The sequence below is a fragment of the Rattus norvegicus genome, chromosome 9 (assembly GCF_036323735.1).
Source record: "Rattus norvegicus strain BN/NHsdMcwi chromosome 9, GRCr8, whole genome shotgun sequence".
NCBI lineage: Eukaryota > Metazoa > Chordata > Mammalia > Rodentia > Muridae > Rattus > Rattus norvegicus.
This window is the reverse complement of record NC_086027.1, coordinates 82,984,845-83,005,646: the sequence shown is the minus strand read 5'-3', so window position 1 is coordinate 83,005,646 and position 20,802 is coordinate 82,984,845. Positions and strand designations below refer to the sequence as shown.

General features: G+C 51.9%; 1 protein-coding gene across 22 annotated transcripts in view; it reads left to right on the top strand.

The window, feature by feature from the left end:
• Positions 1–20,802, top strand: part of Tns1 (tensin 1) — a 210,940-nt gene that overhangs the window by 146,361 nt on the left and 43,777 nt on the right. Inside the window, exon 1 of one of the 22 annotated variants that reach the window (XM_063266972.1) lies at positions 12,177–12,330. The gene's annotated coding sequence lies outside the window, so the exon portion shown is untranslated. 22 annotated transcript variants of the gene reach the window in all.

The window sequence follows — 20,802 nt, the reverse complement described above, 5'->3', positions numbered from 1 at the left end:
TGTGTGTGTGTGTGTGTGAAACTTATATACCTGACAGAAAAGGCTTATAGAGGGAGGGGGATTTGGTTCATGGTTTTAAAGGTACTTCAGTTCATCATGATGGAGATGGTGTGGTGGTAAGAGACAGCTCTTCCATAGCAGCAGGACTGGTGGAGGGTGTGCTGTGGGAGAGGAACAGTTCACAGTGGTGGAGCCAAAGGCTGAGACCACTGGATCAAAGGGTGGCATCATTTTCCAAGACCAACCTCTAGCAGCCGGTTCCCTAGACATGTCCTTCTAAAAGCCTTCAAAATAATTCACAATCTGGGGGCCAAACATTCAAGACACGAGTGTGTGGAGGCATTCCAGAATCAACCCGTAACACCCAGGCTAGTGTTGAGCCTGAGATAGCCTGCCTTAACCTCCTGAATGCTGCACCACAAGGTTGGGCTCTCAAGCTGGCTTTTGCTAGGAAATCTTCACAGGATATTAGAGAGGCCAGCTCTTCTGGACTGTGACTTCAAGGTGGGTGGGAGAAGGAGAGAAGTCAAAGGTGCTGATGGAAGCCTCTGTCCTTGATACATCACATTCTGTGTGATGGGCCTTGATCCAGTAGGAAAGGTTTGAATGAGGCGTCTGTTAAGACTTCTTCTGGTCAGCCATAGCAGGGAGACCTGCCTTGTCCTCCTGGCCCCCTGGAGCAGAGAGACACTGAGGTGCCAGGGCTGGGTCTCACTGGGGATGTATGTAGTGACATTGATATACATATTAATGAAATGGCTGCTGGAAGGATTCTGGATTCCTCTTCCAATCCCTCAAAGGAGGAGTCTTCTCCAATACGCTGGGATCAATCTGTGGATTCAAACACGTTTGGTGTGACCCTGTGGATAAAGGACACAACCCCCATGACCTAGCATGTGCCAGCCACCTGCCTAGCATTGCTTCCCAGTGGCTAGGGCTGTCCTGTCCCAATGCCCTTGGTCCCTCCGTTGGCCTGCCCCGCACTGCTGCTGGCAGGCTTGGGCAGCAGCCTGTGTCCGGAGCATGGCGTAAGCCGATCCCTGCCCTGATGAATGAGTCTTTTGGTCTCCCAATCTCTGCCATCGGGTGGAGGTGGAAGACTGGAGCCGCACTCTGAGCAGTGCCAAGCTCGCTGCCAGCAGCCCAGTGCCCAGAGAGAGGCCAGGGACAAGGAACATGTGTTCTGTCCCCTCAGGCCCTGCTCCTCTTCCTCTCCTGTCTGACCTGGAGATGAATGGATGCAGGCTAGCCAGCCCTGGCCCTGGGTGCCATCTCCAGTCAGAGCTAAGAAATGGAATTGAAGTTCTCACTGATCACAAGCTTTTCTGATCTACCAAATATGCTTTCTGCTCATCCTTTCTTCCTTCTACCTCTCTTTCCTCCCTCCTGCCATTCATCTACCCTCCCGTCCTCATCCGTCCATGTTTCTTCCTTTCTTCCATCCATCCTCCCCACCTCCACCCTTCCTTCCATCCTCCAACGGTCCTGACATCCCTCCTTCCTTACCTCCCTGCCATCTCTCCCCCAATCTCTTCCCTCGCTTCTTAATCATTCACTTACTCTAAGTGGTAGGCACCAAGTTAGACCTGGGGTTTGGAAAGCCAAGTCTGGGGATGCTTGGGAGTCACATAAGTTTCTCTGCTACCCTGAGAATACACAGCCAGTGGGAAAGGATCCTAGCCAGGTGCTGACCTCCTGACTCAAAGCAGCTGTCTTCAGAGGGACTGCATGTGACTGGAACCTGGGAGTGAATATAGGATCACTCCTCCGATTTAAGAGGCAGGGACACTGGTCAAAGTCTAGAAAGCTGAGGTTAAGGAAAGCACCCAAGGCCGGGTGTGGTAGCTGAGGCAGAAAGAGAGGCTTTCCTGAAGGCTGGGTCTTTGGTGGATGTTAGATCTGTGGGAGGTGAGGGTGTATAGAACAAGGGGTGGGGCAGAGGCTGTGTGCTGCTGAGGGTGGGTGGGTCCGTGTTCACTGGAGTCCCTCGGCCACGCCTGGGCCTTAATGCTCATTGTGTCTCTGATGTTGAAGATACTTTCTGCCTTGTGATTTCAGTCTTTCAGAGGCCCCTTTGCTAGGAGAGTGCCCGGTGGTACTGTAGGAGAACAAGTCCTGACCTCTTGACTGGTAGACTCTGTCTAACAGGCCAACAGCACTTACAGGTCCTGGGATCGCGCCCATGGATACACCTCTGGGCCCGCTGACTTCCCTGGGCAGCAGCAGTTGTTAGGACCTATCTTTAGTGGTTGTTGACCTCTAGGGGGGCTTCAGTCTGCCTTAGAACCCAGCCCCTCAGTGGGGATGGTGTTATTTCTGGATTCTGGAGTATGCTTCTCAGTACTGGGGTGTCCCTCCTCCCTGCTTTGGGGATGTCTGGTCTTGCTCTCCCTAAATGCTTGCTGGGGCTGGCACTTGAGGCTGGTGCATAGGGTCTGGCCTCTGGCTTACTGATGAACAGCTCCACAGCTGACTGGCCTGGCCTGCCCTGGCCTGCCCTGGCCACTTCTCCTCATCAACAGCTTCATCAAGAAGTTGTTTCATGCTGGGGCCCTCCCGGAGGCCATTCAAGCTATAGAGCTGGGCTCTTCCTGCTGCAGAACCCCACCCTCCCTCTGGGGTCAGTCTTCTTGCCTGCTTTCTGTCCCACTGACAGTTTGGGGGCTGTTTTAGGGAAATTGTTTCAAGGGATCTAGGTCTGGCAGAGGATCAGTCCTTTCCTGGATGCCATCCCTCCCTCCACTTCCCAGGCTGCCCGTGGGTGATTTATCTCTTCTGACTGACTCCCTTTCCTTCCCTGCCTCTCCCTGTCAGATCTCCTACAGTCCTGTGACAGCTTATGGGCTCTCTACCAATAATGTGGAAGGGCCTCTGAGTGTCCTTTGAAAGGAGGGACTTAGTCTCAGGGGGTGCTGGTCTCTAGGTAGACAGGGCCTAGAGGGTTGCAACATGGGGTTGGAATTTGGGCTGCTTTGGTCTAGTCCCCACTCTGCAGCTTGTCTTCTGTTGACCCTGGGCAAGGTGCTCAGTCTTTGAGCCTCAGTATTCCCATCTTTGAAATGGACAGAAGGAAAGCACCTGCCTTAGGACAATGTCTTAGACTTTAAGTCCTAGAATTTCATCACGAAGCCAAGGGGCCTTGTAAAATACTGAAGTGACTCAGGCCACCTTCTTGCCATGCCAACTCCCATGAAACAGACCTCTGGCTCCATGTTCAGTGTTGACTCACGCTGTCCTAATGCAGGCTGTATCCCCTGGCTGGCTCATCTCTGGGGGATCCTCCTCCCAGGCTATGTCTGAACTCCAGCACTGGGCAGCCTTGAGCCCACTGTATTGAATGGAGGAAGGGGAGCCCATAACACCTGTGGTGTTGATACCTGGGCTCCTTGGGGACATTGCCCCATTCACTCCCTAGGCATTTGCTGAACACCTATAGAATGCCAGCCCCTTGATTTCCCAGATGCTGAGGACAGTGGAGGAAACAAGACCCCAGGGTTTCTGTATTTGGTGGAATTAGGGGGTGGGGTGATGGCCCAGTTGGTAAAGTGCTTGCATGAGCATGGGGGTCTGCATTTGATCCCCAGGACCCATGTAAAGCCTGGTATGATGGTGGTGTGTGCTTCTTGTCCCAGCATGGTGGGGCAGACAGGAGGATCTGTGAGGCTCGCTGGTTGGCTACCTCAGCTTACCTGATGAGTCTCAAAAACAACAAACCAAACAAAAAAGCAGGCAGAGTCTAAGGGGCAACATCCGAGACTGTCCTCTAAGTACCACACATGTGCACAAGCACACAAACACCTGCATGAATGCACCCCCACACAGAATTAAAGGCACAGGGCAAGAAGGGAGCTGAGTATGTTATAAGACAAGAGAAACTTGAGCTGTGCTCTTGAAAGAGTTTTGGGGATGGGCAGCTGGCATGGCGGTTAGAAATTTAAATCCCGGGATTACCATCTTACTGAGGGGACAGCTTATAAAGAATTGAGCTGCTCAGGTATATAACTGGGGAAGAACGGTTTAGGTGGTGGGGATAGCCAGTGCAAAGGTCCTGGGGCAGGGGCTCAGGATGTGTAGTAACCATAAGGAGGGGCCAGCATGGCTGAAATGGAGGCTGTGATAGGAGAAAGGTCCTATTGAATGAGGCCAGGTCACTTAGCGTCTGATGGTCACCATTGTGAGGATTATAATGACTTTTCCCTAGTTTTTTCACCAAATGGTAGATAATGAAGATCTTTCCAAATAGCACATCAAGAGGCTCTCCTTTTTTGTAGCCGCATAATATTCCACCACACCTATGTGCCATGTTTTATTCATTAGTATTATGTATTATATTATATATTATTATATAGTATTATATACTTGTATTATTTGCATTTTCTGTTTCTAGAAAGCCGTCAAAGGTGGTCTTGGGGATGGGCTGTTTTATTTCCTAGGACCCCTTTCTCAAGGTTTCGGACAGTGACAGGTTACCCTCCTTCAAGGGCTGTGCTAATTGATGCTTGCTGTCAGGGGGCCACTGCTCCCACCTCTGAGTCCCCCCAGTGAGCTACTGCAGAACTGCCAAGACCTCCTCGACCTCTGCCCACTTTCCTGAGAGCCAGGTAGTTTTGCCTCTGCTTCACAGACAGAAGGTCAAGCATAGAGATTATGGCTCCCTAATGGTTTGCACAGCCAGATGAGGGATGATGGAGCCTGAGTTTTGGTCCCCCTTGTTCACCATTCCGACACTGCTCATATCTTCACACGACCAGAGGTCTGGAGGGACCCTGCCTGCCTGCATCCCGGAGACCCTGCAGACCAATGGCAGGGCCGGAGAGGCCAGCCTCCGCAAGCTGGGACAAAACTACCGTTTCTCCCCCACACCCCACCCCCCACTTCCCAGCTGCAGAGGGGCAGCTTGGGAGTCAAGTGGGGGTGGGGCAGCTAATTCTGAGGTGGCTGGGGAGCTGCCCGCCACTGCTGCAGCTCAGCTCGCTCAGGGATTAAGTTTCAGCATTTCTCAGATGGAAACAAATTGGCCTCTTTATTGCTTGGCCTGGCCTTTGGGACCACTATGGGCTGGTGCGCATTTACAGATTTCCTGTAAGTCACTGGTTATGTCCTAGCCCCAGGGCAGAAAATAGCCTCAGAGAAATGGGGCTTTAGCCAGTGGCAGGACCAACAGGAGGGGAGAAACAGGTGTCCCAGACATCAGTACCAGGCTGGACATCATCCTGAAGCTGGGCAAGCCTCTAGGAATCTCTCACGGATTGGAGGAACAAACCAAGGCACCCACAGTCACCCCTTGGTCCCCTCCCCATCTGCGGCTGTTGCTATTTAATCACACTTTGCTGAGCAAAGCCCCACTATTGTGTGGTGGGTGGGTAGAGGGAGGAGGGCAGAGGTGGGCATGGGCTTCAGCTGTAGATGGGGAAGGAGGTCTGCTAACTGGAAGGACTGGAAGAACTCTCTTGTAGTTTTGGGGTAAGAAACAGGATTGGGTGACTTTTCTTTTCTTCTTTCTTTCTTCCTTTCTTTCTTTCTTTCTTTCTTTCTTTCTTTCTTTCTTTCTTTCTTTTTTTCCTTTCTTTTCCTCTTTGGAGATGGGGGTTTCTGTGTCGTTCTGACTGTCCTAGAACTCACCCCGTAGACCAGACTGGCCTTGAGTGCAGAACCCCACCTACTTCTACTTCCTGAGTTCTGGGGTTACACTCCTGCACCACCATCGCCAAGCCCCAGGGCGCCTCTTCTTGAAGTTGGGGTGAATTTTTCCACCCGTGCACCTGTGTGGGTGTCGTATGTGACTGTGGCTAGTGTCTGTGAAGGAACATGGGTGACTTCTAGAGTTCCCTGACAAGACACACTTTCTGTGTAAAGAGGACATACTGTCTTCTACTCCAGACTCCCCGTTCCCACTTCTCTTCTTTCTTGAAACTATTTGCACCCAAAGCTTCTCCCACAGGGACATAGGTCTTCCTGGGGCAGGGCTGGATGCCCTCCAGCCCTGCTGGCTCCAGCTGGATTCTCCTTGTCTGGTGAGCCCAGGCAAAGCTGGCTGAGGCTGAAGCCCGCACTTCTCACCGCCCAGTTTCCCCATCTTTGACAGCTGTCACAGACGCTTGTCTGAGGCGTTTGCTGTACGTTGCTTTGATTGCTTGGGGGAAAAGAGTCAGCAGTAAGTATTCTTTGATGTTGCCCCCCACCCCCACCTTCAGGCCAGTGAGGTCAGACTTCGATATGAAAGCAAAAGCTTTCCTCAGATCTTTCCTCTCCCTTCCTCCCTCATAGCCCCTCTGTATGAACAAAGGTTGAGAGCCACTGAGTCCCCACAGGTGCTCCCTGTAGGATGCCAGGGCGGGAAGGGCCAGAGCTGGGCCAGAGGGCTGCCTCCCATCCAGGAAGGTTCCCTGTGGGGAGGAGGCCTTGGTGGGGAGGGGGCGTGTGTCATTTCACTCATCACAGAAGGGAACTGCTTGGTTTACAAGGGAATACAAACCATTTGTGTCCATTGCTGACCTGCACTCACGCATGTAGAAACTCCACAGACCCCTTCACACAGTTCCCTGTTGTGTTCTGAGTCTCCTGATTACTCGGTAGAGAACTCCATGGACCATTCCACACAGCCCCCTCTAACGTGCTGGAACACATGGACTTCCAGACCTTACACACATCTTTAAAAATAGGGTAGGGGGCCTGCAGAGATGGCCCCGGCGGTTGAGAGCACTGACTGCTCTTCCAGGGGTCCTGAGTTCAATTCCCAGCAACCACAGGGTGGCTCACAACCATCTGTCATGGGATCTGATGCCCTCTTCTGGTGTGTCTGAAGACATATAAATAAAATAAATAAATCTTTTTAAAAAAAAGCTGTATTCTAAAGGCACACAGCTCCTCTGACCCCCAGTGTATCTGTGATGCTGAGGGACTGTACCATTTTAGGTGAAGCATTGAGCTTGACCCACTTATGAAGCTTGGTCCTTATGTGACTGTGGACTGCTCAGAGTTGGTGCTGTGTGATTCTAGCAAGCTCATAGCCCTCCTTGGAAGGCATGCAGTTCCCAGGGAGCCCCTTCAAGGGACCTCAGTACTGGCCTAGTTACTACTGGTGGGTGGGTGGATGGTTTTGCGATGTCACGTGGTCTCATCTGTCTTCTTCGCTTGCCTTGGTGCCTCTGAGCCCTGTCTGCTGCTTCTTCATCATGGCGAGCAGAAAAAGCACGTAGCCAAGACCATCTTGAGCTGTGCCTAACTGCTGCAGTGAGCAGGCAGTCATGGAGACCAGTGGAAGTTGCTTAGTTAGGCATGGACTCTTGGTGAATGGCTATAGGCATTGATTCAGTCTTGTTTGCTCCCCAAACTTATCTGTCCTCCTTTGCCTTCTCCTCCACCTCCCAGGTGAGGGGGCTGTGTGAGGTGTGAGGTGAGGAAAGGCAGAGGGCTATGGATAGATGCCCCTCTATCCTTTATCCATTGCATTTATCTACCTGGGAACTGACAGTTCCCTTCCTGCATAATCTTATCCTATTCTCAGGGGACATACCCTCAGACTGGATCTGCCTGCTGCCTTCCTGGAATACATGTGGAGACCACTAGAAGGTTGACTCCTGATAGCCTGCCCTACCCCTGTAGCCCTGAGCTGTGCTTCAGGGGACTGGTGGGGGGTGGGGTCCCAGGGCATTCTGCGAGTATATTTCTAAAACATGCATGTGCACTTACACACACACACACACACACACACACACACACGCACACACACACACACAAAGCCTCAGTACTGTGGCCAGCTCAGGCAACAGACCCTCCTCCCCTCTTTCCCAGTGTCCTTCCCTCTCTCCCTTTCCTTCCCTCCCTGCACCCTCAGCTCCTTGATACATGTCTGTCATGGGGTAGAGACTGCTTCTTCCTGCCCCCACCCTTCTGACTATGCCTGCTGCCTCCTTGATGATCCTGGGTTCTCCCTAGCACAAGAAATTTTAGAGCATCATGCCTTCCTCTGTGTATTTTGCCACAGTGGGAACTAAGCCAGCCAAGCCCATGCAGTAAGCGGCTAACTTGGAGTCCAAGTTGGGAACTCAGCGTCTCTTCCCTGTACCCTTTTCCCTGTATCTAGCTCAGGTCTACCTGCTGTATGCCAATAGCATTTCTTCCCACTGTAACCCACAATGGCCCTGGCTACATATTCCCTGGGTGACAACCTTATCTGATGCTGCGCGTCCCTGCCCTGCCCCGCCCTGCCCCAATCTTTTCCATATTTATTTCAAGGACCCGTTCACAGACTATGAAGTAGCTCTCCTGTGCCCACTTCACCATCACTGGGATTACAGACATCCACCCACCACATTTGGCTCTGTACATGGGTCCTGGGGATAGAACTGGAGTCTTCATGCTTGCAAGGCAAGCACTTTTGCCAACTAAGCCATCTCTTCAGCCCTTTGACCCTTGTTCTTAAGGGACAAAATAATTGTGTGTTTTGACTTCTGACAGTCTTGGGGTTAGGGCAGAAACAGGAAACAGAACAGTAAGAAGGGACCCAGCCTATCAAAGCTGTGACCATGGCAGGCAGGACTCCCTTTCCCCCAGATCCGGACTCTGCTGGGCCAACGCTGTCCTGGGAAGGGTGGAGAAGTCACTGGGCCTGCAAGCTGAAGCGCTTCTCCACTGAAGTGTAGCCCTCGAGTGTCTTACCCTCTTTGTACTGTGAGGCCAGCTGGAGATGCTTGTGGTTCTTCTGTGTGTGGGGTGGAGGGAGGAGGGTCCTAGAGTCCTCCAGCCACCTCCCTCTGTGCACGTGTCCCGGATCTGGCAGCAGGGGACTTCCTTCCATCACTCAGTGGCTGAGTTGTGATCTTGGCTTTGGCTCTAAACATCTGTGGGGACCTCTGCTTCCCAGAGTTGGGTGGATGGGATTGGGTGGACCAGCCGCTGAACTCAGGATGTCCCCTGGGCAGACTGTGCTGTGATTCTAGGAAAAGGCCTGGGATGGCTGCCCACAGTGGCATCAGATCTGGGGACTCGATAAATCCTGGGTACCTGGAGGCAGCCAAAGGTCTTTAGGTCTGCCTTCCTGCCTCTCGAGTCTAGAACTTATGGATAAAGCTACCATGCTCAGGGATGCCTGTTGGCTGCAGGGAATGCTGGCTGCTTCAGGTATCAGAGCAGGGCTGTACAGAGCAGCTTCAGTACCATTTTGATGACATCATATTCTCCAGGAGTGGGCCATTTTGTGAGACTCTTGTCTTTGCTGCAACCATTGCAGCTGATAGGTTGGCATAGGCAATGGGTAGGTGTACTCTGACGCTGTCTTATAAAAAGTGTGGCTTCCAAACTGTACAAGGTAGCATACTTCTCATGTGGGCTGCTGTAGATCCTCCTCCTGAGAGTGACAAGGGGCCCTGAGAGCAGATCAGGTGACACAGGTAAGCCAGTGAGGGAGGACTGTCCAGAGGGCTCAAAGGACATCGCACACCCTGACTACCACTAGGCTCTCCTGGAGGACATTGGTTTGTTCTGAGATATTCAAAGAACGCCGTAAAATCACCTGGGAGACCGTGCCAATGAGAGTTGAGCATCACCTGTTTCTGTTCCTTTAAAGATAAAATGGGCTTTTGTGAGGAGATGGTAAGGTCGCAGTAGGGAGTGTTTCGATTCCAGTAGGACCATCATTGGGCAAACCTAGCTGTACCCATAAGGTACAGATCCTCAAGCCACTGAGAGTTCTGCCTTTTAGGGGATAGGTGGGGCCTGAAGCCAGGGTATCCCTTCCCCTTTGTCCTTACCTTGTTCCCTTCCCCTGGCTTTTTTTTTTTTCTTTTATTTGACACAGGACTTCATTGTGTAGTCCAGGGTGGACTTGAACTTGCTTCAATCCTGTGTTAGCCTCCCAAGGGAAAGCTGTCCAGCCAGTCAGGGCATTTAGAGGATTCCCCAAGGGCTTCAATTGCTTTCTGAAAGCTGTTTGGTTGGGATCATGCTTTGCACTTGTTCTTGTACCTGCCGGTTTTCATGTAGGCTGTACACGGGCAAGGCTGGTTGGTTCTTTATGAACTGACTTCAGGAGTATGTGTATTGTGATATATATTAGAAAATATATATTAGAAAAGGGTAGCCAGGCATAGTGGTACATATCTCTCATCCAAGCCCTTAGGAGGCAGAGGCAGGAGGATCAGGAATTCAAGGCCATCACATCATGAGTTCAAGACCAGCCTGGGCTACATAAGATCTCTTATCAAAAGATTTTTTTTTAAAGTCAAAGGAAAAGAAAAATGTGTATAATTCACATAGCAAGTCTGTGATCTCATGGGGTTTGGGGCTCAGAACTGGTTTAAGTTAAATGTATTTTAGCAATTTACCAAATACTACAGATGGTGTTCAGATGGGCAGATGAAATCGAATTGGGCTGCTGCTGTTGTTGTGGGGCTGGGTAGGGACAGAGATGTCGATGGGGGCTCCTTAACCCTTTTAGGAGCCTGGGCTTTGTTGGTTAGTTCTAGGAGGTTCTGTGGTAGCAAGAGGGCCATTGTAGTAGTCCCTGTAGACTATGGTCTCCACCAATTTGGAAATTCAAGATATGGGATACTTTTTCTAGCCCCTTCCTCCCCATCTTTAATGGGTTTTTGAAGTCCGAGGACCAGGGCTGTAGCTCGAGTAGAGTGCTGTACCCTAACATGCCAAGGCTCTGGGTCTGATTTCTAGTCTGCAAAAGCAAACACTGGCATGCGACACTGGCTGTCTGCCTTTCTTGCCCAGCCGTGTCATCAAGTAAAGGCAGGGGACTGACTACTGAGCCCCATGTAACAGAATATTTTGTCCCTCCCTTTATATTTTCTCGATATTCATAGGGAGCAGATGGCAGCGGTAGGCAAAGAACGAGCTAGTGTGTAATGGCTGGGGCAAGTGGGAGCTGGAGAGACCAATGGTCTTCCTCTGGCTGGCTCTCTCCCTCCTCAGCTGCAAAGACAGGTACAAAGTTGCTACAGCCTTGAGCGATGGCAGGGTCCGAGTGTCACAAAGGAACAGGGTCCAAGGATGGCAGAGGGGGACTCTTCCAGGAGAGAAGCCCCCACTGGCTTGGGAATTATGTTGGAAGTTTCAGCTGAGATCCCAATAAGTCACAAACGTAGAAGGATCTGTTGTCCTGAGACTGCCCTCTGGGGTTTCACCTTTTAGGGCGAGCCAGGCTGGGAACTTCCAGGCACCTGCCTGTGTGTTGCTGAGTAGGTTGGCCACACATGTGGCTGGCTGAGGGTGACAGTGAGCGTCCTGAAAAGTGGGACCCTCAGAAAAGTGGCCCTGACACTTGTGGCCACCACAGATGGTAACAAAGGGCACTAACAGCCTTGCAGGCAGTGGATGATCCAGGCGGTTGCAGGCGGTTGTGGGCGCTCCGGCCAGACACCCACCCACCGACTTTCTGGGCAGCTTCACTCAGTCTGTCAAGGTTGCTGGGCCGGAAGCCAATGCTGTTGGGACTTGTGGCAAGTGCCACCTCCAGTGGCACCCCAGCCCTCTCCAGGACATATGGAGTCTTTTTCTTCTTCTAAGCCACGGAAGTGTCCTGACTCCTAGACTCTGCTTGGAGGTGGTGGGAGTAGGGGCAGGGTGGGGAAGGGGAAAAAAAAACTCCACCTTACTGCTTTGGCAGCTGGAGAGAAGTTGTCTGCTCTGCCTTCCATTTGCTGGGAGTGGGAAAAATGTGGAAAATTTGGAGAAAGAAATCTCAGTCACTCACATAATGCTCCTTTCTCCCAAGGTCTGGTAGCCCTGCCCTAGTCCCTTTGCTCTGGAGTGGTGGGGGTGGGCGGAGGTGGAGGCTGACTCTCCCTTGTTTTCTGGAGTTTGGAGCTGCCCTTGGTTGGGGACTGGAGCTTGGTTGGCCTGGGCTGGGAGGCTGGAGTCCAGCCCCTGCTCTGGGGCAGGTTGAGCTGTGGTTGAGGTTGGGGCTGGGTTGGGACTCAAGCAGGGCCGGCCAGGCTGGAGGGGAAGCCACCGTGATGTCATTCAAGAGCTGCATAGCTGCAGGATGATAAGTGAAACCCAGGGGACCCAGCTGGCTGGGATTACAGACAGAGTTTGATCCCACAGGCTTCCTACAAGCCAGAGTGAGCCTGAGCCGAGGGTGGGGGGAGCTATAGTGGAGAGGGAGGGAGTACTGTGTGTGTGTGTGTGTGTGTGTGTGTGTGTGTGTGTGTGTGTGTGCAGGGCCAGTCAGCACTGGCTCCTCCCACCTCTGACAGTCCCAGGGAGCCTGAGGAGGACACTCAGCCTGAGAACTGTGGCTGGCCAGCCGGCTGGGCAGGAAATTACTTGAAACTTGAATCAGAGTGTTCCCACAGCCTTTCTCAGCTCTGCTCATAGGTAAGTGGGGCTGTGCGGCTGTCCCCTCTGTGTGGACCTGGGGTGGGGGCTTTCTGCCTGGAGCCCAGAATCTCTCTGATCTGATACCGGGAGGGTACGTGACTGTGCAGAGCCACCTCTGAGTGCACTGTGTCAACCTTGCTTGCTGTCCCCTCAGGAGACGCTCTCTGGGACATGATATGCCTGCAGCTTCTGGTGGAAAGGTAGCCGGGTGGAGGAGCATGGCGGATCTGAGTTGTCTGGTCTCTCTGGGAAATAGTTCATCTTGAGTCAAATGGGGTGGGCAGAGAGAATGCCATCGGAACTCACCATAGGTGGCTTTCGAGATATTGTTTGGGGGCACTCCCCTATTTTGTAGACAGAAGTGTGGGATCCCCAGAGCTGACCCTAAGGCTCTTTTTTCATGGCTTTCTCCCCATTTTCATTGGCCAGACTCTTAGCCACTCTGCCTTTTCTCTGGCCAGGGCTCTCTGAGTGCCAGGCAGCATCCTGGCCTGGCAGAGGACTGGGTAGCTATTTTTACCATCTTGAATGTGCCTGGACTATCTGGTGCTCAAATAGGCGAGGGTGGGGAGTGGGTGCGCCAGACTCTGGTTATAGCACCAGGCTGGGATCAGGTGCCAGGACTGCTCCTTGGGACAAGACAGGAGGAGTCTGGCCAGGGAAATTCACATTTGTCCTGTAGACACCAGCCCGATGTGTCACCAGGGTAGGTCATTTGCATTCAACAGAGGGTCCCTGCTTGGTAGAATCTACAATGAAGGTCACAGCCACCACCTCCCATTTCCTCCCTCCGGAGGGCATGGCTTGAATCCAATTGGGATGCTTTGTGGGAACAGTACCTCAGGTCCTTTCTAAGGAAGGCCTGGGGACACATCTGTCACCATCACTTACTAGACCCCATATACCATCGTGCCTTGAAAGTCTCAGTTTTCTAACAGAGTTGGAGTGCAGTGAAGTCCTCCTCTTCCTCTTGGGTACCGTTCTTTGCTCTGAATCATCATGGAGTCAGGGGCAGTGTACGTGGAACCAGGTGTCAGTTTGACCTGTCTTTCCTTGCCCAGTGACCTTCGGCCTGGGAGCCTGGAAGCACTACTGTCAGCCTGTAAAGTAGAGGGATGGATGCCTGTGGGCCTTTCAGCTCTAAAAGCCCGAGGCTTTTAAAATGACTCCCTTTTGCTCAGCCAAACTTGAGTCCCAGTCTGAATTCAGCTACCCCCAAGTCTAGAGCCATGAAGCCAGACAGGAGCTGTAGTTTTTCCTCTTCCTCCAAAATTGACTTCTCCACATTTATGGCCAGAAATCCAGAAGCTGTCCCTGGACTCTGGATCACTCAGCTCCTCTCGGCCTTTCCTTTGCTTCAGCAGGATGGGACAGCACCCCACCCTTCCTGGATCCAGGGAGGTGGGTTTGTGTGTGACTCCCATGAGGTTATTCAGGACTTTGACCTGTGGAGAGACCCCAGCAACCCAGTCTTGTCCCCTTCTAATTGTCCTCTATAAACATAAAGGGTTCTTTCAGATGCATGCTGTTCAGGGCGATAAAAAGACAGGGTCTCTTTTTGCAACATCCAGGCTCAGGCTCATCTGTCCCCTACCCACAGGTCCCCAAGGCCCCAAGTTTGTCTACATCACACCAATGGATAGCTCTCTAGGTGGACCTGGATCACCTGACTGGTGCATGCTGGTGCCTTCTTTTTCTAGTTTTCCAGGCTGTGCTCCCTCTGTGGTTCCCTTCAGAGGTTTGGGTGTGGCCTTGCAACCTCTCATTCTGTTGGTCTTTAGATTTCTCTGTAGAAATTCCCAGAGTTCTCTGCAGCCTGAGCAGACATCTTTCTAGATGGCTGCAGATGAGAAATTACCTCAGGTAGAAGCCAGGCTGACCACTGAGCCCACGAGGCCCCTGCCACCCAGGCCATGCCACCTCAGGAGCTCCTGATGTTGTTGGGCCATAGGCAGTGCTTCTCCTTGGCCTCATCTGTCTCCTGTAGGTTGGCTAAAGATGTTGGCGTACTCTGGGCAGGAAGTTTCTAGATTCCCCCAAAGGCTTGCATCCTGTCAGTGTGGCCCCTTACTTCTGCACGGAGCTTGGATTCTTCACACTAGTCCTGAGCTTTGGGTACCCCAGAAGCAGCACCCCAACTTTTAAATGAACATGTCTTAACTTGGGGTCCATTGATAGACTTTAAAGAGCTCACTGACTCCCAGACCTATAGTCAAAATGCATGTTCATTTAAAAAAAATGTGTAATTTCATCAGATACCCCAAGGTGTCCTATAGTGTGACTTGGGAGGTCCATTATAGTTAGGCTGTGCCTAAGTCAGTTCACAGCACTTGGTCTATGCCGTGAATGAGGAGGTATCCCTGCTTTGTGAATATTTGCACTGTGGTGCTTTTAGGGAGGATCATTTGGGGATGGTTTGGGATCCACTTAGAACCCCTGATTGTCTACTGGGTTTTTATGACAAAGACACTTGGCGATTGGCAGAATTATCCAAGTTTTCAGGGCTACTTAGATGTAAGGCAAGTAGGATGATGGGACTGTGCGGGTTGTATTCTCCTATAGATATCCTTTAGGGTTACATCGAACTCCAACATATATAGATTCCATTCGTACAGATCACATGATGTCTGGCACTGTGTGGGCACCAGTGCTAGAGAGAGAAAAGCTAGAGGCCCTTCTTTGGGAAATACTCGGCTTCTTGGAGAAAACAGGCGGAGTTGTGAGTAGTGGCCGTGAAGTGTGTGGTGGCTTTGGAAATGGGCTAACCCATGGGAGGCTCCAAAGAAGTTGCTGCTGAGTCTGAAGGAGGAGACGGAAGGGTCAGGAGCCTCAGGAACAGGGTGAGGAAGGGCCTTTGAGGATGAAGAACAGCATGTGCCATGCACCAGAGAAGGACACAGAAATAGCCCAGTAAGAATAGAGTGGAGGCTGTGCCGGGTGTTGAGGGCAGCAAAGAGGAGGATTCAAAAGGCAGGCAGGGCTGGACGGACGATAAAAGGTCTGGTGTGTCCATCAGGAGGGCTGGGTTTCACCCTCTGGTAAGGGAGCCACTGGAAAATGGGAAGCAAAGAACGGAGAGAGGAGAGAGTGCACTTGGGTGTGCCAGGCCTTGCTCCAGGGGCTTAGCTCTTGAATGCTGCCACTCAGCAAACGTTTGAGTAAGCGTCCAGACTCTCACATGCAGACTGGAGGCTGCTCCAAAGTGGCTTAAGTAGTTGATGCAAGCTGATGAGGCTGTTTTAAGGTAAGGGCTGGTTTTCCAAGTGAAGGGTGTGCCTGGTGTGGAGGAGGCCTAAGCTTGCTTCCCATCTGCCTCTTGGTCCGGCCTCACGGACCACCTTTAATCTATCTCCCAGTGTTACTTTTCTTTCTTGAAACTCAGTCTTAATGTGTAGCCTAGGATAGCCCCAAACTCCATATCCTCCTGCCTCAGCTACCTGAGTCCTTGGATTAGAGCCTGTACTATGACACTGTGCCCCCTGTCTTACTTATGAGGAGCACAGGCTCACAAAACCCTACCTCTAAACCGCCATTATCCAGGGTGGGCACAGCGCCTCCGCCTCTTGGCACTGCATTGACTTCCTTGCCCATCAGGTGGTCAATGCTACTATGGGTAATGTTTCCCAATGAATCGTTATTTGTGTGACGTGGACCCAAAGGACTTTTTATCACTTAGGGCCCCATCCCGAAACCCTTCATAAATCACTCACTCTTCCAGACACACCTGCTGGCTGCTCAGGTTGGGTTTCTCCTCTAGGGGTCCTCCTTACAAAGGGGGTGACTTTCTCAACACCAGTCAGGCCAGCACCCCATACTCTCCAAGGCTGGGCTGTCTGACTTGATGGCTCGACAAGCAATGTCTCCCTGCTGCACATTCGGATCCAAATCTCAGATCCCAAAGCTACAAATAGCATGTTTACAATTCGGAGCCCAGCCCTAGCTCAGGCCTCCCAGTGAGACCCCTTCAGACAGGCCCAGGGATTCTTAATAATACCCGGAAGAGTCCTTATGAGCTTCAGAACTAGAAAACACTCCCCAAACCCTAGTTCCGCTTTAGCACCGTCCATCCCGTTTCTGCTATTCTGTGCACCAGGCACCCGTGCCTTGCCCTGTCTTATCCTGTTTGTGTTGGTACTGTCCTTAGTGCCTGGCATACCTCCACACGGGGTGCTGTTGGGAGGGAGCCTCAGCTCGTGGGTCCACATCCAAGTCAACTGGGGATTTTCCTTAGATCTTTCCAAACTCTATGACTCGCCCATCTGGATCCCTGCCCTGGAGGAGCAAGGGCCCCCTTGGTGCATGTAACCAAGTCCAGCATCCAGGGCTGAGTCCCTCTCCCAGGAACTGCTAGAACGAGCAAGGAGAGAGGGCCCCATGACATGACTGGAGGGAGGCCTTGATTCCACTGTGAACTTGTCAACTGTCTGAAGAAAGGGACAGGATACAGCCTGTGACCACAGAGGCCAGCCAGCCTGCTTTGGAGCCTGGGGTCTTACTGCCCAGGACTGATAGCAATCTGGGCATATGAATTACTGATCTTTCTAGTTTGTTACTACCTGACCAGGACCCATGACCCTTCCCAGATAGACCCTCCTCTGCCAAATCTCTTTGAGTCACCGACTCCTTCCTTTTTAAGATAGAGCTATTTGCAAGGCATCTGTTGGCTGCTGGGGCTTCCAAGGGCTGAGTCTGGTGACTCCTCAGTTTAGGAGGTGTAGTTCCCCTCCCCCGAGCCCCCACAGCTCTCTCTCATCTCCCTGCTCTTTTATCCCATTCCTACCCTCCGGTGTCTGCCTTTCTCTTTTGCCCTTCCTGCTTTGATGGATTGAAACCAGCCTGTGTTCCGGCTTCTTGTGGTCCTGCTAAGTAGGTTTTAATGTGACTGTGGTGGGGAGAGGGAGCTGGAGAGTGTGTGTCCTGGCATGGGGGGCAGACAGCACTGACCTGGGTGTCCTGCAGAGGAGGAGGGAGGGTAAGAGTGCTCCACAGGTCCAGTAACTGCTTGCTGGGCCATCAGTGAACCAGGGGGTAGGCCTGCTGCTTGTCCTTGCTTTTGCCCTTGTTATGAGGTAGAGGGCCACTCAGGGACGGTACTGCTGGGAGGGTGGGGCCTCCTTGGCCAGCACTAGGCAGCCAGGAGCAACTAGCACCCCCCCCCCCGGCCCCCAGAGGACAAGAGATGTTCTCATTTATTTATATTTAGCCAACAGTATTTAATTAAATAATTTACATCTCTTCGATTTTCTTCGTAAGACTCAGTGGCTTGACAGTTGATATTCCGGACGTCGCTGCGAACAAGCGCCCAGTAGTAATAGGAGATATGTTACATGGCGGAACAAGCCTAATATTGACAATTTTAGAATCAATGAAGGGCAAGGCCTGGCTAGGAGGGGGAACGAGGAGCCAGGAAGGGCTGAGAGGTCAGGTGCTGAGGGTGAGAATCAGCCTGTGTACTCCTGCCTGCCTTGGGGGAATGAGCGCTCTCCTTGTACAAACTCCTGGGTAGATGCTGGTATGGTCCAGATGTCCTCAGAATGGACCACCACTAGTGGCTCTCATGGCTGAGTGAAGAGGCTTCAGGGGAGGGCAGGTGGGGCTGTGTAGAGCTATAGAAGAACCCTGGCCTGAGGAGTATGAGGGCAACTGCTCTGTAGCCTCCATCGAGAGTCTGTCGCTGTCAAGGCTCACAGGACGGACAGCAACTCTTCCTGCCCACTGGCCCAAGGGACCTACCCTCCAGAGACCACCTCAGAAATCCCTGGAATGGTAGCTCTTTTGATACTTGTTCCCTCTGGATGCAGCCAGAATCACTTCTCAGAAAGATAGGGCCAGAGAGGGGCCCTAGAGGAAGCCTCCTGTCCTATACTTTACTCCTCTGGAGACAAGGGCAAGGAAGACAGAGAGGCCGCCATGAAGGATCTCTCAGTCTCCTTTAGGACTGTTCTAACAAATTCTTTGTGTTGAGCTAAACTGGGGAAGGTGAGGACCAGTTTGTCTTAGCCTTAACTGTGATTCCCCAACCAAACACTGAGCATGGGTGGATCCTGCCCAGTCCCCTAGTACCCCTGGCACTCTCCAGAGTAGGCTGGTGACATTCTCAGACCATGGCCCTGGGAACCTGGGCTGTTGAACAGAACTTCCCTGTGGTGCTTAGGGCCAGTGCTTGTGTAGCTCCTAAAGCCTCGGTGGAAACTGGGGACAGAGTTGTAGGTCTATGGACCTGCAGCACATGTGGGGAAGGTTGGGCGGTACTGTCTGGCCAGCATCTCTGAGAACTCTTGAGTGACATGTGGTGGCCTGTGGCATGCTAGTCCTCGTGCACAGGAGCCCTGATGGTGACATCCCTGTTTTGTGGTTGCCTGATCACTTGCTTTTGGCCTTAAGCTTCTGTATGAGGGTTTGTTTTCATGGGCTCTTATTTCTGGCCTGAGGGATAATTCTTGGGTATAGCAAGATCATTTGTATGTCTCGAAGTGCTTGCGGCTTTAAATTTAAATATTTATTTTGGATTATTCCTGACTTTTGTGTGTTCGCTCCCCACCCCTCTCTCTCTCCCCTCCCCTTCGTCTCTCCCTCCCCTCTCTGGGTATAAGTAATGTAAGAAAATAGTTGTGGATTCCAGACTTCATGCTCCATAAAGTAAATTAGTTCTCACTGAGAGCCTGGCTTTTAACAGGTACCACATTTTTAATGAATTCTTTTGCCTCTGTTTCTCTATCTTTGCTGGGGCCACAATCCTACTTGAGTCACAGGCCTTGCAATACTGCATGTGTCAAGAGCCTGGTAACATATCTCGTACTTGGAGATGGGTTCTGCTAAAATGCACAACCCACTTCCCCACTGTGCTTCTCTACCCCCTGTGAGCACCCAGTGTGGGCACATCTCACCATGTCTGACTGACTTCTATGGCATGTTTGTTTCTCATGACTCTTTTGTCTGGCTTTTGTATGACCGGGGGATCCTGGCTGGAGTTGGTGTAGCTTTTGGGACGTGTCTTTTCCTCTGCCACCTATGGTCTAGACTGGAGAGTCAGAAGGAGGCATGTGGGGGCAGGGGGAGGTGGGGTGGGCGGGCTGGAGCTGGGCTGCTGACTCTTTAGGTTGTGAAGTCATTGAACTGCCTGGGCAGGGGCGGGGCAGCCCTGGCTTCTGAGTCAGCCCTCTGGCCCCAAGCCACTCAACACTCACTTTTTCCTTTCAGAGAAAGTGTTACCTTTGGGGGGAGGGGGTCCCCAGAGCTGTCTGCCGACAAAAGGACACCCCTAAGACTTCATACTGAAGATGCTTCCACTGCTGCTCTGGCCTAGCCCTAGCACCCCTCCCCTGCCCTGCACTGTAGGGACAGAACTTTTTCTGTTGGGCATGGGTACTGCTGGAATACGAAATGGAGCTCCCATTCAGGGAACTGCAGGGATCTGAAGGCTTGGTTTTTGTGGGGAGGGGTTGCTCCTGCAATCCCACTCTGATCTCCTTCCTTTCCACAGAGGCCTAGATGTCCTGGATTAAGCCTGCTGGTAATAGACTAGGGGTCCACGGGGATGGAACAGCACTCTGGGGGAAATATGGAGAAACTTCTGGAAATGTGACAGTGGGTGGGAAGAATGGCATTGTCTGGACTGTTCTAGCAAATTCTTTGTGTTGAGCTAAACTGGGGAAGGCGAGGGCCAGTTTGTCTTAGCCTTAACTGTGGCTCCCCAGCCCAACACTGACTATGGGTGGATCCTACCCAGTCCCCTAGTAGTCCAGCTCCCCGCTGTGAAGCCTTTTTCCCCCCTCTCAGGGAATGACTGAGTCTCTTCTATGTACCTCCATGTCCTACATGTCTTCCTGCCGTCCTCTGGGACTCTCCTTGGCTCCCCTGCTTGCAGGTTATCTTCGGGGGAGGTCTGGGTCTTCATAAACCTTCCGTGTGCTTCTGTGAGGAAATGTCTCATCCCCTGGCCTTGCTGCCTCTAGTCCAAGGCAGCGGTCCTGGAATGGGAGCAGAGGAAGCTTCCTGAAATGGGTACTGTAGAGGCTGAGTGGGCTCAGGACGTCCCCTTTCAGTAATGAATGGTGCTCATGGTAACAGAAGTCATACCTCCTACTCGCTGACGTCTTACCGTGATGTCAGAGTAGGGCATCAACTCATTCAGCTGGAAATGCATTGAGTTCAGTGAATAGGGACTGTCTTACATGATTCAACATGATTCTATTGCTGTCTCCATTTATTTTATAGTGTGTGTGTGTGTGTGTGTGTGTGTGTGTGCGCGCGCGCGCACGCGCGCGTGTACACGTGTGCACAAGGAGACCAGTGGGCAACACCGAGTATCTCTTCCTCATTTTCTGCCTGCCTTACTATTTGAAACAGAGTCTGGTAGTAGCTTGCCTATTCAATTTAGCTGACCAGGGATTTATCTGTCTCTGGCTATTTTGATTTGTTTTTAATGCGAGTGCTGAGGATTGAGCTCAGCTTCTCATTCTTGAGCAG